Below are 26,412 nucleotides of genomic sequence, written 5' to 3'. Positions count from 1 at the left end.
TTAGCATACGCTTGAGACCTGTATTTTCTAGTGCCACCTTAGCTAGTCATGATAAAATGGAGATTCCTTAGGGTAGCCTGTTGCAGTGATCGGCAGCTCTGCCCTCACTGGTAAACCACTGATCACTGGTGTCTCTCCCAGCTGAAACCAGTAAGCATGGCCACTTTAAAAAAAGAGAAGGATTAGGACAATTTCCTCTCTAGATTCTACTATTTCACAGTTTTTTACTGATGCTAACTTCAAATTTTTAGCAAAGGGCCTATTTGTGAGTATTGATGTAACATTATTTTATACCAGAGACTGAAATGTAGAGAGGCTTGTTTTTAACCTAGATGTCAGTCTAGAAGTATTTTTAGGAAGTCTGTCCATCTTTTCTGATTTTTTCTTTGGTAAATGGAAAGAGAAGAATAGACATTAAATTGAATTTTAGTTCAGTTATGATCATTCTCACAATTATAAAAGCTTCATCCTTCCTCTGTGTCACTGGTTTTCAGTACCCTTAGAAACATTTAGGTTTATGCTGTACATATGCATTTCCTACATGAAGTAAATATTTGCTTGAGCAGTGTGAGTGCTTCAAGTCACAAATAATGGTTTCCTTTACAAGAGGGATGACAACAATGGCACAGGGCATTTGTGTTTTGATAGGTCTGTCTAATAAATGTTCTGTAGCTAATGGAGTATTTGATGGATGCTCTGGGAAGCAATCCAGTGCTGTTCTCTGGTTTAATATTATTGCCAGGTGAATTGAGATTCCCGTTAAAATTAGATTACAGGAGAGAGCAGAAATGCTTTCCCATCTGCAGGCACACATGCCAGAGGCACTGTTACTGGAAGCCTTTGTTTCCAAAACCAGCATGGCAGCACCAGAAGCTGCTGTATGGGATCTGTAATTTCAGGTTTGGGTAGGATGTCTTCTTTAGAGATGAACAAGTAGGCAAGAAGCCACCATTAGTAAGTAACTGTATCCAGGAGCATCACTCAAAAATTATGATGTTTTGGTCCATTTGGTCATTGGTCTGCTGTGGGAATGATTAATCTGGTGACCATAAAAAGAAAGTTATTTAAAGCCAAATCACCAGAAGACCTGTGTTTATCCTAAGCTAGTCGGTACTTGGATTCTTTGCAAAATGGGCCATGCCTTAACTACATACAAGGAAATATTCTGCTGGAGTAAGAGACACCTATCCATTTGCACAGGCTTGCTTTCACTTTTCCTATGAATCTAGTTGCATGAATTTCAAAACAGGGAATAATGTTACTAAGGCCATCTCTTTAGGAGGTGTTTTCTGCATCTCTTTACTTGAGTTTGTCTCTCATGATTTTCTCAATTTATTTTGTCTTGAAAGTGATACATGTTGTTTTGCATGATGGTCTTCTCTAACTGAGCCATTCTTCTCTTTGCGTGTTGTGTATGTGTGTCGTCATGTTACCACTGTACTATTCTCATTCTTGCTGCTGCTATCTATGCTGACACTCTGGGGACAGGCACAGACTATGACTGTTGGGAATGAAAGCGTCGAGTCCGTGCGGCGCATGAATGGCTTGCGGAACAAAGAGTCATCAGCTTACGGGACAGTGAATCAGATCGGCAATTCAAGTTTGAGGGTAAAACTGTAGTGAGAAAGAGAAAGCAAGAGAGAGTTTTAGTATGTGCAATGATGTCATAAATCAGCAAAATGCATGATTTTGATGGCATCACTAGTAGCCTCTTGTATTCTCTTTGCTAAATGTCCCCACAAAATACACAGTACTGTCCCCAGCATGAACAGCAGTTTCATGTTGAATATTCTTGTGGCCCATCCTTATGCCTGCTTTTTTCCATGGTTGGCTTGTGCCACCCCTGTTCCAAACCTCCCAAGGAAAGTGCATGTATATTTGGTAGCCTGGTCCTCTATAAATATAGGCTGAATGGGGGGACAGGAGCATAAGAAATGACTTGAGACAGTAAATCCCACATTGTGTCATCTTGCGGATGAGTGCATTCCAACAAAATCTGGTATGTATAATGAAATGTATTTTTATTGGTATGGTATTTTTTCCTGAACTGTCAACCTGCAGTGTTCCTCCTCGTGATGTCCTGAGCCCTGCTTAGAGGAGTATGAATAGCTATGAATGAAAAAAATGTATTTCACTGGGGTTTTTTATTTGCTTGGAGAAGAGCCATGGGGCTGAAATCTTTTACACAGTGTAACATGTAGCAGATCAGAAGCAATATGATAGCAGCTGATAGATCCAGATTATGGGTGAGTTGTGGAAGTAATAAAATCAGTGATGGAGAGAGAAATGAGCTTAGTGTGCAGCTCACTGCTGGTACTGGTGGCTGAGAAATGAAATGTATTCATTTAAATAAAATGGCACCAGGATTTAAATCTTTCAGGACCTGATTTCCCAGAACAAAAATATTGCCTGAGCAGCTTTTGAGCTGTAATGGGCCTCTGACTTTGATCAAGCTCTGTAAAGTTATGTGATTATAAGATGCAGATGATTTCAGTGGATTTTGTACACTGTAAAGGGAATTAGTAGCTTTCAAAATCAAAGCAAAAACCACAGTTCATGTTACACAACAAAATTGGGATAGAGAGTTTGTAATGCAATAAATTGTTCACTTTCAGAGCTATGATATCGAGCAGTAGAAGAGAGCCTTAATTTCTGGACACTTTCTATTGTAGAAATAATCATATTTACACATATAAAACTGAACATAAAAAGAAAAAAATCAGGGTCTCTCTAGAAGATATGACCAATATTACTATGCTGCCACTGGAAAGCTGATGCCATACTACTACAAAATCACTCCAAGTACTCACTATTGCATGTCTTACCAGTCACAAAGTGCCAGTAGTCCAGCTAAGGTTCATCTCAGGACCTGTTATCTTCTCTCTAAGGAGAGCTTGCAGAAACCTCCCTTCTACAATTGAATACTGTGTATTGCATATATGGCCAGGGCAGTACACAGAAGGGCCATGTCACTGCAGTACTTGTGCTGCAGAGCCCTAAGAGCTGGAGCTGCAGTGGCATTGATTTCCCCTGGAGAACTCCCACCACAGAAGTGATGTGCTCTTGAGAGGTGGACAGAGGAGACATACCAAGATAGAGGTTTCTGGAGCAATGCTACCATAGCTGCAGGTTGGTACTTTTCTGCTCAAGAGAAGGACATTTATGTGCAGAGGAGAACATAGCAACACAGCCTGTGGTGCCACAAGAAGTCTCACAAGCAGGGAGCTTGACTTGCTGAGGTATTGTTCGCTGAACCAAGGGTTTATGGTGAATGCAAATCTAGAAGTCATAGTCAAGAGGAGAGAGTGTAAAAGAGAGGTGATTGAATATTTATACTACATCATTCAGTGCTAATCCAGGGAGAGAAAAAATAGGTGTTAAATCACGCCTGACCAAGATTCCTGGATTTAGCAGCTAGATCTACAAAACAAGAAAAATACTGTTGACAGTTTTGTAAGCCTATATCTCTGTCACTGCTTTTGTTATTGCTTCTGCTGGGTCTTGCGCTTCTTAGTGCTACAACCCTCAGAGCATTGCATGAAAGCACCAGACACCTTAAGAGACCATCAGATCTCTTAAGCCAAAGATCATATTGGTTAATGTTTCTCTAGGAAAATCTGGGTTATATCGTTGATGGTCCAGAAATTGTATTTACAGCTGAACCATTGACCTGACATTGCATTAGAAAAGATTGCACTATCAGGACCTGTTGCCATCTTCCACACAGAATAAATCCCTGTATCCTCAGGTAATCAGTGCTTCAACCTGTCTGCCTTCCCCATGCAGTTTCTGTTGGAGGAAGCTTTCAGTGCTTGCCATAAAGATGCGTGTAGTCTTCCTGCTTACAGAGAAATACACCCATCAGTAGCAATATTTCACTGCTGAGAGAAATGGTTGCCTATTTATTGTATAACATGATACTACTTTTCATAGAGGGGGTACAAGCTGCAGAAGCTGTGAGTGAGTTTGATGGTACTGAGGATGTAGTATAGTTTCTTTATATTAAGATATAAATTTTCATGGTGCCAGATCACCTGAAAGAAAATAATTTCTTTTTAACGTATGATTTGCAATAATCAAACAAGATTTGCTTATTTTTCAAAATGATGGGTTTCCAGGGAAGCAGAGCAACTCTGTTTACACAGGTTCAATCATCCCTTTCTGAAAACAGCAATTATTATGTTATATGATCAGTAGTCAAAATGAGTCACAGTACACTAGTATTCATACCATCATCTCAAAGATGACTTCCAAAATTATACGTGTGATGGCTGCTACTGTGACCAAGAATAGAGGTTAAGTTTGGGACTGTTAGTGTTAAAAGCAGTACTTTGTAGCTAAACGAAAAACTGTGCAGCTGGAGGCTGTGACAGACTTTAATCCCATGTGCAGGGAACACAGAGCAATGCAAATAACAATGCTGCAGCCAAGGGGGTTCACATGCATGCAGATTAGCAGAGGGAGGCACAGAGAGCTGGGACTGAGACTAAGTGGTTACAGCAGCAAAGGATAACTCCACTAAGCAAAGACGGTAGGACCTGGTCGAGTGCTTCAGAGAACTGCTGGTCTCTGGATGGAGCTGCCGGGTACCCCAAGTGTCCAAACAAAGTCACTGCAGCTGTTAAGATAATACAGTATTTCCAACTTTAAAAAAGGAGAAGAGGTACACATTGAGTAACACTGACTTTCAAAGGCCAACACTGCTGTTTTAATAATATTGAAATCCCTCTGTCAGACCTCACAAACCATTTTCTAAGATTTTCTAGACTTGCCCATTGAAAAAAATCAGCATCTGCAGCTTGACTTTGCCTTTAAAACACTTGGTACTGTCCCCAGTGGAAATTTTTGCCCGCCAGCATCCGTGTCCACCGCACTCGGTGGGATGACGTGCACGTTTTGCGTTATGTAAGGTGCCGCATCATGTGAATAATGGAAGTGCTCAAGGAAAGCCCTTTTTGCTGAGCTATTTTTAGTACTCACCAAGCGAGCTCAAGCACACAAGTTTCATTGTGAAAAATAAGAATCAGAGTCTGCATGGCTTTCTCTGTCTCTCTTGCATCTTGCTTACTTAACAGATTAAAGAGCACGTATCTTCTGCTGTAGATAAACACCCTCAAGATATTGTGGTTACTTTTATTTCTCCAGGGCAAATGCATTAGCACTTTAATGTAACTGCGCAGAAAAAAATCCAATAGAAGATAAATACACCAAAACGATCGTTTAGCTAGAAGTTACACTCCTGCATATGACTGCAGAGAACCAGTCAAATAATAGACACAATACATTTCAACATGCTGCCATGTCATCTTGTGACTTCATCTGAATGTCCTTGTCTTTCTTTTTATTGTGAACATGAGTAGACTAGGAATGGCCCTAGTTAACACCAAAGTATCTTTATAGTTTATTAAATGGACTTACTACTGTGAGTTTTAAAATTTAAACAAAAGTATCATCTCAAGCTAGAAAAACATCTTGATATAAATCCTTAGTGTATCTCTAGGCACAAGTCTAAGGAGAGACGGGAGTCCCCAAAGAAAGAGTAACCTGTAGGAAAAGACTCATTTCAGCCATAAGGATGGTATCCAAGCAATGGATCAAAAAAATCTAATAAGAAGAGCGGTGTGTCCGGGTGGACAGACTAAGCTTACTGGAAATGCAGATCTTCCAGTGAAAAGCAAACACAAAGACGTAGTGGAAGACAGAAACTGGTTTTTATGAGGGCCTGTTTACAAGTGTCATGAACAGTGAAAAGGAAGCTTTTCCCTCCCTTATGGGAGGAGAGAAGGTAAAAACCCTCAAAACAGGTATCTGTGTTTCATGCGTTTTACAGCCTCAGGTACAATAAGATGATGGACTATACAGGGTGGATTTTTCACCCCAAACTAAGAAACAGAAGACAAAAGGGATAGTTACATTTCAAGAGATAGAATTCTGGAAACCAAATAAAAATTCAGGCACATTAAACATTCTGTAATCAAAGGCAGACTGATTTATGGAACATGCAATACCAGTTCCTGAGAAAGATCTCCAAATATCAAGTCCCAAATATCTAACCATTAATTAAAGCTGGTAAAGTACAAGCACACAAACTGAAGTAATGGAATACAGGTACCAGAGTAGAGGCAAAGCCAGGAGAACAAAATCAGGAGAACAAAATTTATAGTTCTGCAAAGAGAAAAAATAAAAATTGAGGACAGGGAAAAAAATGCCTAGTCTAGAGGTGGTGGAAACCAGAGAAGTGGAGAACTGATGGGGAGCTGGTAAGGCTGCAGAATAGTGAAACTTTATACTCGCTGAGATGATTAGAGCCGTGCAGCACAGAGTACTCCGTGGGAGCAGGGGACAAATAATCCAACCGTAGGGACCAGGCACAGCACCAAAGCACCAAGTAGGACATGATATCATGACTCATGTTCGGCAGTGTGCAAATACTTTAGGAAATTACTCCTTAATGTTAAATAAGACATGAACAGAATATAAGCATTATAAAACTAGATTTAAAGGGGCTACAGAGCAATAATATTACAATATTTCAGATCTGAGATGACGAAATGACTGCATGCTGCATCTGGGACAGGTAGGACTGGAAAAGCCAGGAGTAACTGATAAATGGGTTTTTTTGTTTGTTTGTTTGCTCAGTAGTGTTACTTTGCTTTAGAAACTCCTAGTCCTCTCTTGTACCTACCCAGCACGCAGTAGCTGAAAAGATCAGCTCTGAACTGACAAGCCTTGGGGACTGAAGCTTGCACTTCACTCGAGTGAGTTTGTCCTGGTAGTTACTCATGAACAGCAGGAAATAAGCCAGAAATGAACTCTGCAGTTTTCCAGCTCATGAAAGGTACTCTCCAGCTGGGTGCAAATGTCTAATTTTTTATTATACCTAGGGGAGAGTACAAACTGAAAATAGGGCAGAAGAAGCTAGAAAGAGCCAGGAAACAGTATTCTAATTTTTGATGCTTTAAAGCAACAATAAGTAGTTTTTCAAGAACCACCTGCCACAGGCACAAACTTTTGTTTTCCAGATTATTTTAGAAGATCGTGATTTTTTTGGCTGGATGTGTTTTGGCCCACCTTATTTCATGGAGAAAAGGCAGTGAAAAATTTGGCTAATATGTGTTTCATGTTCAAAAATGAAGAAAGAGGACTGCAGGATGAGTATCTTTAACCTAAACTGCCCCTCCCCGAGACTCCAGAAAGAGAGTGAAAAACCGTTCCAGTCCGGACATTTAGGCTTAGGCTGCACAAGGGGTCAAGGAAACAACTTTCCTCCAAAGCAGGCTCCTTTGTTCTTTCCCTGTAGGTAGCTTATCTTTACTCTTTCCCCACCCAGAGTCTGGACCCAATAAGGCCCTGGTCTCAGGGTTTCTCACAGCAGTGACAGTCAAGTCCTCTTTCCAATGGGGGGGGGGGGGGGGTGGTGAATACACCTGGGAGAAGAACAGTTTCTGATCCCACGTTGCCAGGGGTCTGTCACGACGCTTCCTATCAGTTCTGAGTTCTGTCCCAAGCCTCATTTTCAACAGCAGAGTATTTCAGCCTGAATAAGTACAAATTAGTATTTCTGCAAGAGAATGAAAGGGTTGGGCAGTTAGAGCCAAGCATAATGCAGGCTGAGAATACCAGCACTGCTCGATCTGTGTATTTCTACCCTGACTGGCAACTGTGCTCGCCCTGCACATCTCCAGAGCATAGCACACCAGTTGTATCAAATTACATGGTAAATTGGTGAGATGGGCAAGTGTTCAGTAGGATCCATGAAATGCATATTTACATCTGACCCAATTAATCCCGTTCTCCACAGGGGATAGAAGCTGCTATTTGAATGTAATTAATTGTGAAGCATTCTGTAATGATGTTGTCCAAATGACATTGTGCAAAACCAAATTGTATTAACTAGACTGTTGAAATCTCATGCTGTCTCAAGGTCTGAAAAAGTTCATGGGTTCCAGTAAAATCCAGTTTATGTAGTACTTTTAAAAAAGTGGGGTTTAAGCCATTTGTTTCTTTATCTTTTTCTCCAGAGGGAAAACAACATTGTTTAGTCATTCCTGTTCAAGTTAACAGCCATTGCTTATGGCAAACTGATCAGTCAGAGCCTGATTCTGACACATTTAGTTTGATTTAATGATCAGACATAGTTATTTCACTTGATCCACTGCTGGAGCAGTGGATTTTTTTTTTTATTTTTTTTATTTTTTTTTTTTTTTTTTTTTTAATAACACTAATATCTCTTGTGCAAAAGAAGCAATTGGCCAACTGGGAGTAGATGGATAGGTGGGGAAGGAGATTTTCTTTGCTACAGCATGATGAGGGGGCTAGGGATAGTTACACTGGAAGGAATAAACACCTCAAAACTCCACATATTCTGAGTGCTTGTTGCTGAGTCTTCCCACAGTCCTCACAAAGACATATTTCAAGTTGGGAGCATCTGAAAACTCCTTGCCAAGCCCAACCACAGGTCACTAAAAATTTACCCACTTCCACTCTCTGTGACTGGACTGTCCCCATGGCATCTCAGAACTGGCACAGCCCTGGCTTTTCCCACACACCACTTCTTTACTATGGCAGGATCAATGTCAAGAAGGACTTACTATTGGAAAGCTCAATCTTCCAGTGGCTGGTTGAATATAACTGGCATACTGAGTGTGCCGGAGTGTTTTTAGCTCCTGGAGAAACAGGTTGGAAAGGTCAGAAAAGGCTGCTGTGGTTGCCAAAACATGTGAAGTGACAGAAGTCCAGAATCCTACCTGCAAATTTCTGCATTGAGCCTGTAACTTCTCTCTGAGCATAGCATAGCTCTTCAAATCATTTAATTTCTAACTTGTGTATGTAATTTCTTATACAGATACTGTGTGTGCATTTATACACACACGTTTGTAATCCACTTGCATAAGTGCAAGTTATTTTACCAAGGTGCCAAGGTTTTAATTGCTCTGTGATATCGTGGCAAGACTCCTAGGAGACATGACACCTTCGTTTTCATGCCTCACCTCACCCTCTTCAAGTGGTTCTCCATGTGGTTTTCTGAGATAACTCATTCTGCTAGTCATGTGGAAGTGCTCTGTCTGTGACTTACTCATTAATTTTTCTGTTAAGCCTTCCCAAGCCTGCTGGTGGTAGAGACTTGCCTTCAGGTGTTCTGTAATCTTCATCTGTCAAAAGAATAACTAATTAAGAATGGAGATCACAAACCCTGTTCATTAGAGATTATCTGAGTTGCACAAATGTGAAATCTTGCATGCCATTCTAGGAAAGCAAGTTGTGTGTTTCCTTTTCAGGATGTAAAGTCTTACAGGTGCCTGCCTGTAGCAGCCCTGATACTCTCTAGCACAAACTTTCTGAGAAATTAATCTGTTGACTATCAACTTATGCCAGTTTTCTCTTTCACTTCCATGGAGGGCTCACTTTTCTAATATGGTTTGTTTCTATTGTCAAAGTGACAGGGAAGAGCTGCTTTATGCAAAAAAACAAAGAGTTTTACCACATTCAAGGTCTTCAGATTTTGTAAAGCATGGTGTAGAACCAGACACTAAGTCTCCTCATTTGCCCCATCTGCAGAATTTTCATCTTGTAGGCTTTTTTATATGCTGAGCATGGCAGGCAAGGGAAATTATAGTAAGTCTAATCAAGTGTGATGCCACTACAGGCTGGTGAGATAGAGAGAACTTGTGCATCACTGGATGCTCTTTTAGACCCCTTGGTATCTTCTGTCTGGAAGACACACAAGGTCGTAATACTCTTTTTTCACCATTACATACCTAGTTAGATGAATTACGATGTATTTGTCTGGTCCCATGTGTTTCATTGCATGTGCAGCATGGGTGCTTATACTGTATAAGTACTCTGCCCTAACTTTGAAAGGCCAGTGACCCTGCTATTGTCACAGGACTTCCCATGGAAATTTGAGGAACATTCTTGTGTTTGCAGATATTTACACTAATGAGTTGATACTCAAATCTTCTGAAAATTACTTTGTGCTCCCACTCAATAATTTTTCAGCCCTACCAACAGACTATATAGGTATTTCCTATAACCTTACAGTGGCTTTTGCAGAAGACAATTACCTTTCCTGCAAGTTTTTCAAGTTCTTGCACCATGCTTTACAGAGGAACAGTAGAAAATTATGCAGCTATTCAACTGCAGTTTCCTTATTAGACCATAATGTCAGATAATCTTCCATCAGACAGGTCCCTCCTTGGGTATTTGTGCATGTACATGTGTGTGTGTGTCATATGAAAAAGAAGAGGAGGCATAACATATTTTAGATATTCGTAGAATGATGGAATCCAACCCCCCAGCCATGGGCAGGGACACCCTCCACTAGACCACGTTGCCCAAAGCCCCATCCAACCTGGCCTTGAACACTTCCAGGGAGGGGGCATCCACAGCTTCTCTGGGCAACCTGTTCCAGTGCCTCACCACCCTCACAGTGAAGAATTTTTCCCTAATACATAATCTAAATCGACCCTCCTTCAGCTTAAGGCCATTACCCCTTGTCCTATCACTTCATGCCCTTGTAAGCAGTCCCTCTCCAGCTTTCCTGTAGGCCCCCTTAAGGTACTGTAAGGCTGCTATAAGGTCTCCCTGGAGCCTTTTCTTCTCCAGGCTGAAGAACCCCAGCTCTCTTAGCCTGTCTTCATTAGGAGAGGTGCTCCAGCCCTCTGATCATCTTTGTGGCCCTCCTCTGGACTCACTCCAACAGCTCCATGTCTCTCTTGTACTGGGGCCCCCAGAGCTGGACACAGTACTTCCCTAGACCTGCTAGTCACACTTCTTTTGATGCAGCCCAGGACACGGTTGGCTTTCTGGGCTGCGAGTGCACATTGCTTGCTCCTGTTGAGCTTTTCATCAACCAACACCCCTAAGTCCTCCTCCTCAGGGCTGCTTTCAATCCATTCTCTGCCCAGCCTGTAGTTGTGCTCAGGATTGCCCTGGACCATGTGCAGGACTTTGCACTTGGCCTTGTTGAACCTCATGAGGTTCACACGGGCTCACCTCTCCAGCCTGTCAAGGTCCCTCTGCATGGCATCCCTTCCCTCCGGTGTGTTGACCACACCACAGAGTTTAGTGTCTTCAGCAAACTTTCTGAGGGTGGGTGCTCTCAATCCCACTGTCCATGTCGCCAACAAAGATGTTAAACAGCACCAATCCCAGTAGCGATTCCTGAGGAACACCACTCGTCTACTGATCTCCACTTGGACATTGAGCTGTTGACAGCAAATCTGAGTGTGACCATCCAGCCAATTTCTTATCCATCCTTCTGTCAAATCCATGTCTCTCCAATTTAAAGAAAAGGATGTCATGTGGGACAGTGTCAAATCCTTTGCTCAAATCCAGGTAGATGACATCAGTTGCTCTTCCCTTATCCATCAACACTGTAACCCCATCATAGAAGGCTACCAAATTTGTCAGGCACGATTGGCCCTATAATGAAGCCATGTTGGTTGTCACCAATTGACTCCTTATTTTCTGTGTGCCTTAGCACAGTTTCCAGGAGGATTTGCTCCATGATCTTTCTGGGCACAGAGGTGAGACTGACCGGCATGTAGTTCCCTGGGTCTTCCTTTTTTCCTTTTTTAAAAATGGAGGTTATGTTTCCCCTTTTCCAGTTAGTGGGAACTTCACCGGACTGCAATGACTTTTCAAACATGATGGATAGTGGCTTAGCAACTTCATTCACCTGTTCCCTCAGGACCTGAGGATGCATCTCATCAGGTCTCATGGACTTGCACACCTTCACGTTTCTTAGATGATCTCAAACCTGATCTTCTCCAGGTCAGCAGGACTAAGGAAGTGATCGTCCCCCTGTACTCGGCGCTGGTGAGGCCGCACCTCGAGTGCTGTGTTCAGCTTTGGCAGCTCACTACAAGAAAGACAACGAGGTGCTGGAGCGTGTCCAAAGAAGGGCGACGAAGCTGGTGAAAGGTCTAGAGCACAAGACTTATGAGGAGCTGTTGAGGGAACCGAGGCTGTTTAGCCTGGAGAAAAGGAGGCTGAGGGGAGACCTATTGCTCTCTACAACTACCTGAAAGGAAGTTGTAGCCATGTGGGTGTTGGTCTCTTTTCCCAAGTGCCAGGGGAAGTTTAGACTGGATATTAGGAAAAATTTCTTCACCGAAAGGGTTGTCAAGTGCTGGAACAGAGTGCCCAGGGAAGTGGTTGAGTCACCGTCCCTGGAGGTATTTAAAAGACACATAGATGTGGTGCTTAGGGACATGGTTTAGTGGTAGACTTGGCAGTGCTAGGTTAATGGTTGGAAGTGATGATCTTAAAGGTCTTTTCCAACCAAAATAATTCTATGATTCTATGATTCTCCTACAGTGGGTGGTTCTTCATTTTCCCAGTCCCTGCCTGGGCCTTCTGTGACTTGGGCGGTGTGGTAGAGCACTTGTCAGTGAAGACCGAGGCAAAAAAGTCATTGAGTACTTCAGCCTTCTCCGTATCCCGGGTAATAAGGTCTCCCATTTCCTTCTAGAGAGCGCCCACATTTTTCCTAGTCTTCCTTTTATCACTGACCTAACTATAGATGCCCTTGATGTCCATGGCCACATTTAATTCTACCAGGGCTTTAGCTTTCCTAACCTGATCCCTGTCTGCTTGGACAATTTCTCTGTATTCCTCCCAGGATACCTGCTATTGCTTCCACCCTCTAGAGGTTATTATTCTCCCTACATTATTCTCCCTACTACTGTTCTCCTTACATTATCTTTACACTGTATTTCAGACATAGGTCACTGGATTTCTTTTATGCTTGTCTACCTACTAATTGCCAGTTTCCCCCAGGCTCTCATACGCTGGCATGTCCTGCCATGTCTTGGCTTCAGCTTTTCTGAATTATTAGTTCCAGTACTCGCTCTGAGCCTCTTATGTTTGGGAATCATGCTTCTCATTCCAGGTAGCCTCACCAATATTTCTATTAATGATTTCCCTAGCAACTAAAGAGGATTAGTTGTTTCCTGATTTATCTGCTACCTTAAAAATTATTGTTCTACATAGGTTTTTTTTTAACTTCTTTTCAACCCTTACCTACCAAGTGTGAGCTTAGTTGCTCTTCCAACCCAGTTTGCAAATGTATTTTTTGGCTTTTAAGTCTAGTCAATGTGTTCTTCCTGTAGCATTTGTTTTCAACTTAACCTTTCTACCTAGCAATAGTCAAATTTCTATCACACAGCCCATAAAACTGGATTCCTATCTGAAATAATAGCTCCTTATTACAGATTTTTTTAAAAATGCTTGTAAACAATTGTTTTGGTTATGCCTAGAGAAAAGTATAATATCGGATTTCGATTCTTCTTTACAGGTTTACATCTTAGGCAAAATGAACTCATCATGTGTTTAAGCTAAACATGCTTCATTATAGCCAGAAGGCAAAGGTACTTGGTAGGAACATTTCTTCTGGTCATTATTCAAACTTAGAAGTTAAATAGCCAGTGTAGCTTTGAAATTCATGGGACAGCTGTTCAGCAACCGGCTGCATCTCTTCACTGTGGGAAGCTCCATCTGGAGATGATAAACCCCAAGAAGGCTGTCCTGTGTTAGGCCAGGGCTCTGCCTAGCACAGGAAGCTCTCTGTGACAGCAGTATGACCTCAACACATCCTCCTGGGCTCCAGGACTTTGCAGCTCAAGGACTTTCTAAGCCAGAGGTGGTATTTTTGTGATGAGTATCCTTAACTATTTATTTTTAGACCAGTCAGTTCAATGTGATGATTTATAAATTATTAAAACACTGTTCTTAATCTTGCTATGAGTTGTCTGTATTAGATCCTCAGCACTTGTGGGACTAGGAGTACCTATGGCCACTGGAGCTGCCAGGAGTGCACTTCGGGAGTGAAAGGCTGCTGGAAGTGGAGGAAGATCTTGTGTGAGGTTAATCAAGAGATAGAAATAACCCAAGCTGTGTATTAGGTGAAAGCAAACAGGATGACTAATGGTTTTGCAAATTATAATGCATATTCGCAGAGTTCAGTCGATATTTGTAGTGAATAAATATGAATTCAGTGACTGTGCCTGCAAGGAGAGCAGGGTTGAAAGACAAAGGATGAGAGCTAGTTACGCTAGTTTTGTTTCCTGATCTGAGGTATTTCGGTTGGTACAATTACATGAACAAGTGCAGAAACAAATTTAGCATATTTAAGGATTTAGCGTAAGTCAGCTTCATCCTGCCATTTCAGATTTCTCAGATGATGGTTGGGGGGCTACTGGTGGTATTTAGCCCATGCAAGCAAGGAAGCAAAAACAATGGGAGAAAACATGATTATTTGCTCCCATAATTAAAAAAAAAAAAATCATGAAACACTAAGTCAGTGCTGCTGTTCCAAATCTTCACCTTCACATCAACTTCAGATCTTACATAAAAGCAATTGATTAGCTGCTGTTGCAGTTCTTTTTTTAAATGTTTTTAAGCGCTGCCATTTTGTTCCTTATTTTGGAGATGTCCTAGAATTGTCTGTCATGAACTACAACTCAGTTCTGTATTTTTTGCTAATGGGTTGGTCTTTTATTATTCTACCCTTACTGTTACCTGTGCTGGATGTTCATGCAGTGGAGATATAAACTAAGCTTTTTCACCAAACACGAGTGTGAAGAAAGAGCAATAAAAAGTCCAGAGAGGGTAGCTTTTTGCAGGTACAGAAAATGTTGTCTTCCTCCCTAGCTGTAAATACTTGTTTTTGTTTTTTTTTTTTCAAGTTTGCACAAAAGATGTTTTTCCCCAAATACACGACAGCTCTTTTAAGCTGCTCTGGTGCTGTATGCTCCTGTTCTTCTATTACTTCTATATACTGGGGATGCCTGTTTGTGTTGTCTGTCTCTTATTTGCTCTTTGATCTTTGCTTACTTTCCTTTGTGGCTTATACTGTGTTATTCTGTTATAAAAATAATCTATTTGAATTTTGCTTTTTGATGCACAAAGACTGATGGTTTTGTAACACTTCTTTGTTCTATTACTACTTTTCCTGTTGTTTGGTGAATTATCTTGTGGATATTTGCATAGATGGTGTTGAATATCAGACTTATATCATGACAACAGATTTTTTTCATCAGACAGTGTATTTGAACTGAATAGCTGTTATTTTCTGAATGTTTTTGAAACCTCACGTGAGTCTAATAGATGGTTTTATTGCATGTGACATCCCAGCCAGTGTTCTTAGAGTCTCACTTTTTTTCTGTCACTGCTATATGTTCCTTGCAGCCCAACCTGACTCTCACAAGACAGCCACATATTTACCTCCTTCAGCTATGAAACAAGTACCTAGTTCTCCTGCAGTGAGGTCTTATTCATCTGAGGGGACACAGAAGGGTATTTTAGGGGGCGTACCATAACTTATCCCTTGTGCGAGCCACAGGCTGCCTTAGCCCGAGGTAGATGCCTGCATTCCCAAAGCGCTGTACCCCAGGGGTACAGGGGTGCCTGAAGGCTAATCATCGTGTCATGGTGGGATGTGAGTTTTGACCTTTCTTTTCCCACAAGTCCTCTCCTCTTGCCTTCCATATCAAAGTGAAGATGTCTTAGGAATTGGTACCAAATTCACATGAATCTGGAGATCTTTTCTGACAGCAGCTTTTGAAGCTTCGAAGCAAAGAGGCTTAGACTTCAGCCTCTTTGCATGTTTAAAGCATTACAAGGTAGAGAAAGCTGTTTGGCCTGGACTGTTATTGATTTCTATTTTGTTCTTCAAACTACAAACACAGAATTGTAGGATGGCAGGGAACAGGACCAGAAGAGCCCTTGAGAGCCAGCTGGCAGAGCTGGCAGCAGGCAGTACGCTGGGAGATTTACAGTTGCTGAAAATATTAATCACTGCTCTTAAACAGTTTCTTCTGTAATGTGCCTAACGTATCAGGAGTGAGTTTAAGAGAGATTTGTGAGGGATTGTTCCTCAGGGAAACTGTGAACTGAATTACATCTCTTTGTGGATGTGCTGACCCTCAGTTGAGTATTTCTGATTCACACCCTGTAATTCTCCTTGACTTGCAAGTACTCCTGGAACAAAGGTCAGTAAAAAAGTCTCTGAACAATTATTTACCCTTCTGGACAGGAATAGGAATAGGTTCTTTGTATCCTAAGGCTCTTTGGTTCCCCTTCCTTCTGCAGCAGCACAGGTTAAAGCTGCAGACATGCTGCTGAAACACAGCTACCCAAGTTTGTATTTTTAATTCATGCCAATCTCCTACTGAGCTGTCTGCTTTCTGAGTCTGTGCTCTCATCCTTTCTTAGCACTGAGAACTGCCCTTCACCCCATAGCCCCTTTTAGAGGTTACTCCTAACTTTAACTTCTGTCTGGACAGAGGAAACCATTTTTCAACACATAGATGAGGAGCCAGGATTAATCCAATACCTATTTTGACAGTGATAAAAAACCCATAAATGCATGATGCAGTCTAAAAACAACCTGCCTGAGCAATTAGCTCAGTAATCAGACATTTAAAAAACAGTGGCAGAAGAGCAGAGCTATGGATTAAGATGCATGATGATTTTCTTTATTTAATAGAAAAGCATGCAGAATTTTAATTATGATCAGGAGAGTTTAACGTTTGCTGCAAGTACTCATGTGGGTTGCTAACGTGACAACTGTGGTTTGACAAGGACGGACCACACAAGGCAAGACTTGAAAACTGGCAGATAGGAATACAATGACTGTTTCATTTTGGACCCTGCCAGAGAACACACATCTGAAATGAATATGTGACAAGTGGGGAGTATTGGATTTCTGTGTGAGGAGTTGACAAGTCAGACAAACAGCAGCCATATATTATCTGTGATGGTAAAAAGATCACATCATTTATAACCTTTGAAGCAACAGGAAAACTGAACGCAACATCATCTTGTAATGATCTAACAGAGAATTGTCTTTTTTTTTTTTTTTGTCCTTGGTTATATATAGCTGTTAGAGAGGGCCCTGCTGAGCAGAAAATGGAGCACATGATCAAGGGCAGTCCAGTGAGTCAATTTACTGACTAATACTGTAGATTATCATGTTAAATGTATAGCACCAGCAGTATGAACAATAATGAAGCCTAGTTTATTTCTTTCCTGTAAATTGAAATGAAGATGTGATTGGAATTGTCACACCTTGGATATATGAGCCAGGTCCTCTTAATCATCTGAAACAAATTGCCTTATTCTTTATATTGACGTTTATTTTAGGAGCCATTCCAAGACTGGACTGGCAAGCTGAAACCATCTATTTAAATGTGTCAAACACATTTAAAATATCCTCTAGACAGCTGTCCCCTCAGGTGATGGTTCAATGGTCTTGCGCTTTGAAATACCTGCTCCCCTCAGACCCAAAGAATGGATAACTCAGCCTTTCATCCTGTGGGGAGAAATCATTCAGCGCAGCATCATGCAGAGACACTGCAAATGAGCTCCGGGATCATCAGTAAACCATTCAGCCACGAAGCCAACAGGGCAAGAGACTCATAGAAACCCCAGATGGCCATCGAAAGGAGCCTTTCCTTGCCTGGTCTTCTGTCTTCCTGTGCTTCAGAGTGTCAGTGAGCAAGCATGAAGAGGGGGATATTACCAATATTGTGCAGACTCCATGGGTCTTCTTCCATTACTTTTGTTTTCTTTCCAAATTACAGGCAGAACGTATCCATGTGTTTTGTAGGTTTGTTTACAGCGCTGCTCAGTAAGGTGGTATTCTCTGTAACGTCAAATTGAACACCACCTGAAGGGAAGGTATGGTTGTCAATCTGGCAAAATTACTACTCCATACAGAAGGGGTTCGTTTTAATTTAGCTGTACAATATCAGGCGTTTTGTGTTTTACTGGTGTCCAAGCTCCAGGGGAAAGTCTGATCACCTCTGGGTCTGTCAAAATTCTAGCATGACCAGAAACTTAGGGAAATAACATCTGAATTGCAAGTCACTGCCATTCCGTCAGAGATAAAAAAGAGAACATAATCAATGTTATTGATTTCTAAATTCCTTTCTCTAAGAAGAGAGTTGAGAGTAATTGGAGAGACATTTACTAACTGTTTGCTAAAGATAAGTCACAAATCCCAAATATTGCTTATCTGTTAAGTATAATTTCCTGAAGGTGGTGTGTCAACTAATATAGAAATGAACAGAGTGTTATAAATTTAGCACATATAAGGAAAAGCAGATGGTACTGCTGTGATTGGACATGTCATTGGAGTGTTCCAGAGCATGACAAATCCTTCATCTATTACTATTTGCATATACTACCACATTACTCAGTTTTCAGTAGACTAGAACAACATGTACTATGCACATACAACAACTCTTTTTGCTGAGCTTTAAACTTAGAATAAAAATGAAATCTGATTTGCTGGTTTTGCAGCGCTCATTGTGTTTATTTTCCAAATCCTCCAAATGGTTCATGATGCAGGTTCCGGGCAGCCCGAACAAAGGCACAGACTGCTCCATGGGCCAATGCCGGTGCTGATCTTCAGTTTTCTGGGGCATGCTGTATGTCCTAACAGTAGTGCAAATGAGAAGCAATACATTTTAAAATGCTTTGTGGTACTGGAAAGTCTTTGAACAATTAGGATCTGTGTGGATATCCAAAAGTTGAAGGTTTTCATTTAAAAAAAAAAAACCAACTATTTCCTGGTTATTCTTAAAAGGTAGAATAACAGCTCTTAGTTCAGAGAGAGTGTTCTGTCTTGGCAAGGTGGAGCTCTACTTTTATGATTTGTCTGTTTGTTGGAGGAAGACAATTTAGTCACAAGCAGCAGAAAGGGGCAAGAGCAGATAGGGGTTGAGGAAGGAAATTAATTCTGCAAGCAGAAGGTGGAGTTCACATATTTAGAATGTGAGCATGAAAGCATGAAAGAGGAGATAGGCAAGAGCAGAACTGGGAACCAGTGAGGCAAAATGTGTGGTAGAAAAAAGTAGAAAAGGAGTCAAGAAGAGAAGACATAGGTGGAGAAGGAAGGAGACAGAGAAGCAAAAGGACTAAGAGTAGGTATTGAATACCATTTCCTTAATCAATTTGCCTGTTGTCGTGGTGTAACCCCAGCCAGTAACTAAGTCCCACACAGCTGCTCACTCACCTCTCCCCCTACAAGGAGATGGGAAGAATAGAAAAAAAGTTGTGGGTTGAGATAAAGACAGTTTAATAGGATGACAAAGGAAGATAGTGATAATGATAACAATAACAAGTAATGCACAAATGCAATTTCTCACCACATGTGGAAGGAAAAAAACCCCAAAACCTGATGCCCAGTCTGTTTCCAAGCAGCAAATCTGCCTCCCAGCTCACTTTCCCAGTTCTATAGGGAGCATGACACTATAAGGCAGGGAATATCCCTGTGGCCAGCCTGGGTCAGCTGTCCTGGCTGTGCTCTCCCCACTTCTGCTGCACCTGGCAGGGTGTGAGAAGCTGAAAAGTCCTTCACTTAGTGTAGGCACTACAACCACCCAGCAACAACTAAACACATCAGTGTGTTATCATCATCATGATTCTCATCCTAAATCCAAAACACAGATTATACTGGCTACTAGAAAGAAAATTAACTCTCAGCCAAAACCAGGACACCTGTGTTTTGCAAGTGTTTTTAAGACCTGTTGATGTTTCCAGCTCAGAGGACAAACAAATAAGGTTATTGCCCACTCATTATAAATGCACAGTGTGTATGATATCCTATCGTGCAGTATTTAGGCTGCCCCCAAACCCATCATCTTGTCTGATCTGGTAGAGTGCTCCTGCCTGGTACTCATGAGGCTGTTGGATGTCCAGTGAGGTAGAAATCTGTGCTGCTGGGTCTCACTTTGTCTTGGGGGGCTCCTGCACTGCTTCATTCTCTGTCTTCATAGAATCATAGAATCATAGAATGGTTTGGGTTGGAAGGGACCTTAAAGATCATCTAGTTCCAACCCCCATGCTGCAGGCATATACGATCCTTTCCCATGTGTTATCCCCTCTCCAAAGTAGGACCTCAAGGTCAGGTGGTCGTAGGCCCTCGGAGTGAGTCCTGACCTCTTCAGTATACCCAATGACATGTTCTCCAGAGCTCCAGCACTGCAAACACTGATTTAGAATTATACCAGGACACATAGAAGACGAAACATACAACATGCACATTTCAGGAAGGCTGCTGACATAGCAACCCTTCATTTTGGTGGTGTTCTTGCGCCCTCTCCTCTGGATAAATTAATCGGACATTTCTTCTCCTTTTTTCCTTGATATTCTTGAGCAAAACTTGAGTTCAGATAAACGTCTGACATGCTCTCCGAAGAATACCTCTTCCATTGCTATAGCCATGCTTCTGCATTTCATCTGCCTGTACCTCTCAGTACTGACTTTTCTTATATAGTATTAAAGGTCATAAGGTTTCAGGTTATCCATGAATCAGTTTTGCCAAGTAATAAAAGTCCATCACCAGGCGATCTGTTGCTTAGCTACTGGCCTGGGCAGATGGTCCTCCTGGAGAAGTGCCAGCATCCCATCACAGAGCCTATTCATGGGCAGAGAGGATTGGGAAGGTTTAATGATCTTTGCCGTGTATTCTGCATCCCGGCTCCTCAGAACCACCTTCCATCTCAAGGGGAAAAGGTAGCAGAAAAGTTAGCATTTTGAGAAGTTATTCAAAATGGAGTTTGCAGTTTGATAAGCCTCTGGAGAGAGCTCCTAGCCTTCAGCTGGAATACAAAATTCTCACTATGTGGACTTTCCCACTAACAAATGCCTTTAGGAAATAAAAAGGCATTAGATGACTACATTAAGTAGATGCCCACATCTAAAAGTATGTACACATATCTACATGTGTGGGTGCATACAGACTGAGTAAGTGTGTATACTTATATGTATGTGTGTGAGATGGTACAGTAAAAGAAAAACTATATCAAATCCATTTTTAATGAAACCTTACTTCATTTCCATTGTATGCATACTTTCAATGACCTTGTAGGATTTGTGGATTTATGACTTACCAGATGGGAAAAAAAACCCCCAACAATTCCGTGTAAAGATTGCACTATCAAGTTGCTATAGCATTGAATGCGATTGCTTTTCACCTCATGATGAATGTTTATTTTTCTGCAAATAAATAAAATCAGAGTTTTATAAAGCAGCCCTCATAGAATCAAATCAAAATGAAAATAGAGAAGTCTATTTGTGTAGTAAATTTCAAATACATTCAAACAGTCAAAATGTTTCTAAGATACAAGAATTTAATTTTATAAACAACTTTGAAGTGTAGATAGCTGGCAAATACTTTGTTTAACCCAATCATGCTTCAGAGCTATGTAAAAACAGCTATAGAAATCCAGACTGAGACTTTGGTTAACAACAAGAACTAAATGATATGCAAAGCCAGAAAGGATAATTTGTGTAATAGAAGATAAGAAAAGAAAACCCATCCCAAAACATTATGTATTGGAAGTCTAATATTAAGAACTGATAACTGGAAAAGGAAGGCGTTTATTTATCAGTTGGCTTGTCTCCTCAGGAAAAAAACAACCCACACAAAACTTATAAAATTTGTATGTGAGCACTTTAAGATTATTCAGATATTCTTGACTATTTTTAGCTACACAATGTAAATTATTAATATAATTTGCAATATTTAATTTGTTTTGTGCAGTATTTGCATAAATTAAATGCATGAATGTCTGAGCAAGCTCTGGTAATCTCCATGTGCACTTGTTGGGGTTTGTTCTGGGTGTTCATTGTAGCAAATGTCTTGAAGGAGAGAATCCACCAACAGAGAGGAAAAAAGCCTCTTCCTTTCCCTTCCCCTTCTCTGCACCGAGTGGGAGACAGCCAGTGCTCAGCAAGGGAACACAGATGCCACAGGTCCCAGCGCATTATCCCCAGCCCTGGCCCAGGCAGGGAGGACGGCGTCTGCTGTCCCCAGCCTGCCACTGAGTGGGCTGCAGATCAGCCCTGAAAACTGGGGGAGCTGAGGGAAACAAAACCTGAGCCTGAAAAAATCCCCAGTAATACATTGTTCTCGAGGGTAATCTGCATGAATCAAATCATGAGTGTCGTTTATGGGCCCCGTATGCAGATATATACTTTTTTCTTTTTTTTTCTTTTTTTTTTAATTTTGACTGTTTGACAAATGAGGTACTCTAAAACGCTACAGTCAGGGCATGGGGTGCTCTAACAAAGTTATCTACAGCCAAGGCAGAGGCCAGTGAGAAATTTCCTGAAGGTGCAATAAAACCCATCTTCCCAAAAAATATTTAAATCTGCTTGGAGAAAAGTGCCAGAGAACCTGACAGAAGAAACCCTGGGGAGGCAGGCACTCAGAAATCCCCATCCATGACTGGAGGCTGTGAGCTTGGGTGCCCTGGGTGCTGCAGTGGCACCTTCCCCAAGGCTGTCAGACAGCCAGGGGACACCACGCACCCTTGTCCTGGGACGGGACTTGCTGGGCGCTGTTGGTCCTGCAGCAGGTTTCAGGGCAGGAGAACGCTGAAGTCTGAGGCTGGGGCTTGAACGCTGCCAACAGCAGGCAGGTGAGAGAGCCTGCTTGTGCCCCGTCTCATCTCATCTCACCTCAGATGTTTTGCAGAAAGCAAAAGAAAGCAGGAAAGGTAAATTTTAAGTATGTTTCCCTTGGTGTTTTAGGTTTTTGAGATTGTAAAATTTTAGCAAATATAGTCTTGCTTTACATTATTTTGCTTTGATGTGCCCATTAACCGCTATTCCACGTTCTAGCTGAAATAGTCGCATATTTAAACACTAGCTTTGCAGTTTGATCAGCCTTGCATGCAGACAGCATGAACAGAAGTTAGTTGCCCTGTATCCGACAGATTTCTGGTCAGAGCAGATTATTCTTCAAATCTAGGTCATTAACATGTATTTGTCTGATGTAAAACAGACTAATGTGCCGTTCCCACTGATAAACTGGCCAACCTCTGCTTTCATCAGAGAGAGACTGGTAGAAGAGTTATTCAAGAGCAGTCAAGTCTCCAGACTTCACTGTCCTGAGAGGATTTAATATCCAGGCAAATTATGTCTGTAAGACACTCACAGATCACCGTGTCTGGATATTTTAAGGCATTATTTTCATTTAAAACAAAGGGAAACCAAGACAGTGTGTCCGCAATAGATCTGCTGTTATTTAAGAGCTGTAACTCTCTATCATAACATCTATGATGCTTTGCAAAATAGCAGATCACCTGGTTCTCCCTCTCTTCCCCAGAATTGAAATATTAATTATATTATATATAAAACATGAAGTTGAATAAGGAAATTACATTAACTGTGTTTGCAAAATTGAGAGAAGGAAATCTTGCTTTGCTAAAGAAAAAGGATTTTTTTTTAACAAACCGATCACCCTTACTGACTGTATAATCTTTATTATTAAAGTAATCCTTGAAAAATTTAGATTCCACTTGAAGTTATTTCAAGGCAGGAAAATATTTTTGTTCCACAACATGTTTAAATTATGTTACTCTTTCAGTTGGATAATGTTCAATTCCTACTCGAAGAGGGCAAAGCCACATTAACTACCATTTCATTATTGTATTAACAACAGTTCACTTGCTGTTCTTACAGAATGAGTAAGTAAATCAATCATGCTTCAGAGAATCTTCTGCTGTTTATCAGAGATAGGAGGTATTATTAAACACAGCTTTCTAAAACAAGCCAAAATTTGTCCATTGGAAACCCTTGCCAAAGATAACAATGACCAATTTATCTTCCATTAATTAAAATGTCGGTGCTATCTATAATACAAGGTCTGTTTTACTTAGATTTTATAAAGCAAGAGTGTCCAAATGAGAGAAAAAAGAAACCTCAGTGAGCAGGAAAATTGGTGTTGAGAGGTATAAAAGGGGTGAATGGCACTGTCACACACAGAACTGTGGGTCCTGAAGGAGCAGCATCATGCAGTAGGATTGGTCAGAGACTGCTTCTGGTTTGATTAAACATCTTGGTGAATATTTAGGAAAAACAATACTTAGGCCAAATTCTGGGAAGTGTTTAATCTATACTTCGGACAGGATTGAGGTGAGAAAGTGACAATTTTATGTCACCTTCTGCTCCTCTGAAGCCTGGATTAAGGAGGAGTGGGAATGGCATCTGATGTAGGTGAGCTGAGATCCAGAGCTCTTCAGGGTGGAACAAACCAGAGAAGTTTCTTAGTGACCTCTTTATTAGCAAATGCCACCAGAACTTGCTCCGTCTTCCCTTTTAATCCATCTAAGAAACTGGAACGCATAGCTTTGCTATGCAAGAGTCACCTCTTTTTGATTCAGCAGGATTTAGCCTGAAGGCAAAACTGTGTGAAAAGAAAAACATGACACTCAAAGTACTAAAAACTAGGGGAAATGCAGGGCATTACAACATTGGCTCCAGCTCCTGGCATGTGAGGCTTTGGGCAACCTGGTCTAGTGGAGGGTGTCCCTGCCCCTGGGAGGGGGGTTGGAACTAGATGGTCTTTGAGGTCCCTTCCAACCCAAACCATTCTGTGATTCTGTGATTCTATGATACTATCAAGCAGTGGAAAACCTAAACTCCCACAGGACATGCCATACTTGGTGAGAATGAATGGCTTCTATTCCAGGATCCTTGCTCCAAGCAGTAGTCAGGCATGGATATTGAGACAAATTGTATTTAAAAGCTCCAAGACAAACCTAGAAGGACTTTTCTGTCTTCTGAAAATAAGCAACCAAGGGTGCACTTTTGCATGAACTAGGTTGCACTTTCAATAGGTGCACATGAACCTATGAATGTCTGCCATTGTGCTATTTTCATTGTCTGAAATGTTCTCACACAATGTTTTATACACATAAATGAAAGACAACTTCCTTTTAAAAAAATAAATTCTCCCTTTCCCCTTCATGGTGTTATTGTATTTTATCCTATTTCCTGCATTAAAAAACAAACAAACAAACAAAACCCAAAACCCAAACCCAACAGCAACCCCCCCCACAAAATATAACCTACAGTTTTTCCTTCCATCTATTAATTTTCACCATGATTTTATGATCTCTGTGATATTCTCCCCCAAACACAGCTTTTCTAAGATGAAGAGTTCTAATCTACTTTGTTTCTCCTGATGCAGAAAGTCTTTTATCATCCTTGCTGCTCCTCTTTGTATTTTATCTGATTCTGCTATGTCTTTACTGAGTTTGAGTGACCAGAAATGCTCCTTGTGTTCAAAAACTGATCACACTCTGAGCGGATAATGTGACAGAATGATATTTTCTGTTTTGTTTCCCCGTTGCCTGACTGCTGCTTAGTAGAGGACTAATGTTGTTGGAATCATCTATGTGGTAATTCCCCAAACTCCCACCCAGGAAAGAACCAATTTTGAGGCCATTATTGTCTATGTGTAATTAGGGTTATCTTTTGCAATGTGCTTCACCTTGCATTTATCAATCAACCCTGTATTTCATTTACTGCCATTTTGTTACTTAGTCACTCAGCATTTAGAAATCCTTCTGGAAAGCCTGGTTTAGATTTGTCCACTTTGAATAGAGTCTTTCACCTGCATACCTTCCCTTGGGAACCTTTGTCCCAGCTCATTTCTAAATCTCTTCCTTGTTACTTGTTCTCTCACAGATTCTTGAGGATTCCCTTCAGCGAATCCCTCTGTTACAAAATCGATCTTTTACTCCTAAACTCCATTACTGCCTTTTAAACAGTTAATCTGTGAAAGGACCTTCCCTCTCGTCTCCTGACAATTTAGCTTTGTAAGAGCCTTCTATGGGGAATGGATTTGAAAGTCCAAACATGCTTCTCAGCTGAACTACCTTCATCCAGATACTCAATGACTCCTGAGAACTGAAACCATGTGAGCATGACTGTCTTTGCAAAACCACACCATGAGTTATGTGAAGTACTGAGAGATGGGAGGTGTCTCAAAATCATAAAGATGATTTAGGAATTAAGTCCCCAAAGCTATTTTGGTGTCTAATTCTTATTGATTCCATTTTGCATTCAAGTTTGAATTTATTGTGGGTTTCTAACTTTGTGCTTATGAATGCCAAAAGGAAAATTTCTCTAATTTTCTCTACTCTATACCTAAAATTAATCTCCTATGTCCTTGAAATTTAATTAAACCAGATAGTCTTTTAAATCGTTTGCCCACCATATGTTGGAGAAAGAGTAGCAAAATTAAATGAATAAATCACATCATAGGAGAGTAAATTAAATACACTATTTGAAGGCAGCCTCTCTCTCATTTTCCTCATTGGTAAAACTGAGTCAATGCTGACGATAAGCATTTAAAAGTGGTCAGGACAAAGCACTTCAGAATGCATTGTACATAAAGCTGTACATGCAAGGCATTGAATGGATGCCGTTGTTTAACCCAAGTCAGCATCTCAGCCCCACACAGCTGCCCCCACAGTGGGATGGGGGAGAGAATCAGAAGAGTAAAAGTGAGAAAACTCGTGGGTTGAGATACAGACAGTTTAATAGGTAAAGCAAAAGCCGCACACACCAGCAAAGCAAGACAAGGAATTCATTCCCCACTTCCCA

At 41.1% G+C, this 26,412-nt stretch overlaps 1 protein-coding gene across 2 annotated transcripts in view; it reads left to right on the top strand.

Annotated features, from left to right (window-relative positions):
* The window catches only part of GLRA2 (glycine receptor alpha 2), a 135,534-nt gene that overhangs the window by 102,726 nt on the left and 6,396 nt on the right, over positions 1-26,412 (top strand). The window lies entirely within an intron of this gene.

This window comes from Balearica regulorum, chromosome 1, assembly GCF_011004875.1.
Source record: "Balearica regulorum gibbericeps isolate bBalReg1 chromosome 1, bBalReg1.pri, whole genome shotgun sequence".
NCBI lineage: Eukaryota > Metazoa > Chordata > Aves > Gruiformes > Gruidae > Balearica > Balearica regulorum.
Note: the sequence above shows the minus strand (reverse complement) of the source record. Positions and strands in the feature narration are given on the sequence as shown.